The sequence below is a fragment of the Ixodes scapularis genome, unplaced genomic scaffold (genome assembly GCF_016920785.2).
Source record: "Ixodes scapularis isolate PalLabHiFi unplaced genomic scaffold, ASM1692078v2 PGA_scaffold2__306_contigs__length_199485367, whole genome shotgun sequence".
NCBI lineage: Eukaryota > Metazoa > Arthropoda > Arachnida > Ixodida > Ixodidae > Ixodes > Ixodes scapularis.
This window is the reverse complement of record NW_024609857.1, coordinates 25,497,522-25,501,248: the sequence shown is the minus strand read 5'-3', so window position 1 is coordinate 25,501,248 and position 3,727 is coordinate 25,497,522. Positions and strand designations below refer to the sequence as shown.

The 3,727-nt window shown below is 51.2% G+C and overlaps 1 pseudogene; it reads right to left on the bottom strand.

Moving 5' to 3' along the window:
• Nucleotides 1–200: 200 nt before the first annotated feature.
• Nucleotides 201–3,179, bottom strand: LOC120839065 (annotated as a pseudogene).
• Nucleotides 3,180–3,727: the final 548 nt, after the last annotated feature.

Sequence of the window (3,727 nt, the reverse complement as noted above, 5' to 3'; positions counted from 1 at the left end):
AGGGCGTCTTCCGGATCTTCTGAAGCCGCCGACGTTTCAAAAGAAAGGGTAGAATCTTGCTCGCATTGCAGAGCTGTTATCTGGCTCTAAGTCTTTGTCAAATGCAACGTGGCCCGGTACTTCTGCTCAGGGGTAAGAAGAAGGCGGTAGCGGGGATTCACGTACGCTATTGCACAGAAGACATCCGTGTCAAGAAGTTGTCGCTCCCTCTTTTTCATTGACTGAACCAATGCCTTTGCTAACGGCGATGATATCTTGGAAGTGTCCATGGAACATCCCAGCCATGCTCCGTAGAAATCTCCAACAGTGAGCTGTTCCTCCTGCAATGTCTTTGTCACCACTTCTGCCGGGAGAAGCGATAGTGCGAGCATTTCGACTTCCGCCCATACATCTTCAATCCACCTGGGGCTCTCTTCTTTTGAGAGGAACCATCTAGTGAAGCCTCTTAGTTCCGGTAGCCTGGTGGTGAGCATATGCAGCGTGGACATCCACCGCGTTGGACGATCAAGTACTGGCTTCTTCAACCCTAGCTTTCTGATCGCGGACATAACAGATTGGACGCGTAGTCTCTTAACAAGCGCACGGCTTTCTTCAATAATGTGACCGCAGCCCGAGCCTTTCAAGGCGTCACTAATTGCCAGATGCAGCGTATGAGCGGCGCACCTCATCCCTTATAGCAAGCCAGAATCATCAGAGAGTCCGCGCTCAGGATTCTTCAGTAGAGATTGCAGAGCGTGCGACTCAACTTCAGGGTAACTGTAGCCCACCCCTTTTTCGGAATCAGAACATTCCTTGTTCATTTCACCGAGGAGCCGCACAGCTTTCACCATGTTGGCACCGTTGTCAGTAGTTACGCTGTATACCTGGCTGATGTTGAGATTGAAGCGAGAGAGTGCATCTATCACCTCTGGCCTCATATGTTGCCCCGTGTGCCTTTCAAAGAGTTCTCTTACAGCATCTTGTCATGGGCGCCCCCTCCCCCGAAACAAAATTCTGGCTACGTGCCTGCTCATGGTCAATGGCTGGAACACCAACTTTTCCTGTTCAGCATACTGCACGTTGATTCCAAGCAAAGAACGGTCCAGTCGCGATGCGCAGTCGAGCTTCAACGAGAACATGCGCTTTTTCGATGACAAACTTGACCGTTATTAGAGAACCTGATAATGGAACTTTACAAAGCTTGCCGCAACCTACTTTGCTCGCTTTTTGACTTCCCAAAGGAACGAAACACCGCAAAAATAATTTATCAGTTTTGCCCATAAACAAAAAAAATAATTATTTCGGTCCGGTTCAACTCCGGTTTGCGCGAAAATAATTTTCTTCTTTTGCGTTTTTTGTTTACATTTTAGGTTACTGTGTTTTTCGCCACGCACTTTTCACACAATATGACTACGCGTATGAACCGAAAACCGCATGGAAAACATATCGGTTTCACTCCGGAGCGAAAACATTAATTTCGTTCCGGTTCAAATCCGGTTCGCACGAAAATAATGGTTTTTTCCGGTTTTCGGTTCAAGGTTCTGGTTCGGTTCAATACCCTGGTTCCCACTCCTCACATATGTTATTTTCCGAAACGCCTTCTAGTCTGCCTAGCTTACTTTCACTTTTCCCTATCAATTATTGGTCTTCAAGGAGTGTTGTGTTTAACTTCCACAACTCCCACGAAAAGCCAGTTTGTTTCTTACGCTTACCCAAAGTAAAACTCACCAAACTGTGATCGCTGAATGAGACATGACTGACCGCGAAGTCGCTACACTGGGGTACTAAATCCGCTGTAACATATACCCTGTCAAGCCTGGCGTGACCTCTGCCTTGGTGGTGCGTGTAAAGGACCCGATGCCCCGGTGTTATGCAGGGTGCCAGGTCTTCAAGCCCCTTATCTTGAATCAACCGGTTTAAAACTTCACTAGACCTATCCCTATTTCGTCTTTGATTTTTCCGGTCTTCTGGCATACAGACACAATTAGTCTCCCAGAAATATCGTAAATCTGTCACTGATTACAAATATGTCAACATATTCAAAAAAAGCGCGTCGCTCACTCTCCACGTTTGGCGCTTAAATGCACATAACCCTCCACTTTTGATTTAAAAAAACAAAATCGCAGAGAAGAAGCCTTCCCGATTCACACGATATAACGTTCTCTTCAATGAGCCCAGCAGCTCTCCTCGAGAACAGACAACATCCTCCAGATCTACCTACAGCATGGCTGACGCAGACATCGTACCTCGACGTAAACGGTTTCACCAGGAATTCGGTCTGACTTTCACTCTCAACCCTCGTCCCCTGAACCGCCAAAACGTCTAGGTCCCTCTCTAGGAGAAGGCGACTCAGCTGATATTGTCGGCGGCGTGTCGCAAGTCCCCTGACATTAAGGGTCCCTATGCGCAGACCAGACGTCAGTTGTGCCGTTTTTTATTGCGTCAGACCCAGCTTCCGGCGATTACCCTTTGCGTCATATCGTACCAGGGTCGATACTCACAGCGAGAGACCCCGTCGCGGGTCAGCGACGAGGACCGCAGTTTACTGACATAGCGCCCTTTTTTTCCAATCAGCTGAAACTCTCCCTCAGACCACTGCTGAACCGGTGCGACGTTTCTCGGAGACTCGTCGCCCAGTCGCCGTTTCACCTTTGAGGGATCCAGTTCCATGGCTGGCTCACACTCGATGGCTGCTGGCTCGGTGCCGGTGCTCTCCATCGCCGTCACCGCCACTGCCTCCGGTGAAGGTTTTCCAGGCCTTGTCGCCTGCATCTCTTTTTCAATGAGCCGTCACCGTGCGCTTCTCGTCCTGGACTGTCCCCTCCGCCCTCTTGTTGTCATGTCCTTCGACTGTCGCCTTGTTCTGCTGTGCCCTCTCAAACAGAGTCGACGATGTTGCGGCCTCCTCTGCTTCCGCTTCATCCATGATGAGGTCGCATCCCTCGTCGCTCGCTCGGCTGACTACAGCACTCGCGTACGTACGTGTACAGTCTTGGGCCACATGTCCCAAGCCACGGCATTGCCCGCACCGAGGTACACGGCAATCGCGTCGTATATGCCCCTGCTTTCGGCACCGCAGGCAGAGCGGTGCCCGCCGGGGTACGACAACTATAGATCGTGCCCCCCTGGAGCCTTAGCTGATGAGGTAGGTTCTCCGGCGTCTTGCCTTCCTTGAGTGTCAGTTTAGCGATCCTGGTGGTCGACTCGATGTCTTCAAAGCCTTCCACACGCCACTTCTCTTTGGTCACCTCGTGAACTGTGCCGTACTCTTCCAGTGCCCTCCGGAGAGTGTCGTTGGATACGTCGAACGGGACCCAATGTAACTTGGCCCGAACTTTCTGCCGGTTGGGGTCTACAGGGACGCACAGCTTTCCCTTCACCGTGAGCCGGCCAAGCTGTAGCAGTCGTTCTTTCGCTGCCGCACTTTTTAGGCTACTGAGCCACACGTGTCCCATTTGGCACACACCTAGCCCTGCTACATCCTTACGCAGGTCCGCCTTTTCTAAAAGCTCCTTGAAGTCGACGATCCTTATAGGCCTGGCGTTTACATCGCAGTGAAGGTAGACTTGGTTTTTTCTCTTGTCTCCAGTCGGCGACGTCGGCAGCACAATCCGATAGTCGACAGGGATGCAAAACGGCCTGTCACCACGGCCGGCGTCGGCCGTTATCGCCTCGCTATCAGAGCGAACCATCGCGCATCCGCACTCTTCGACTGCCGAGCACTATCTCGTTCAACTACGCGGACTTT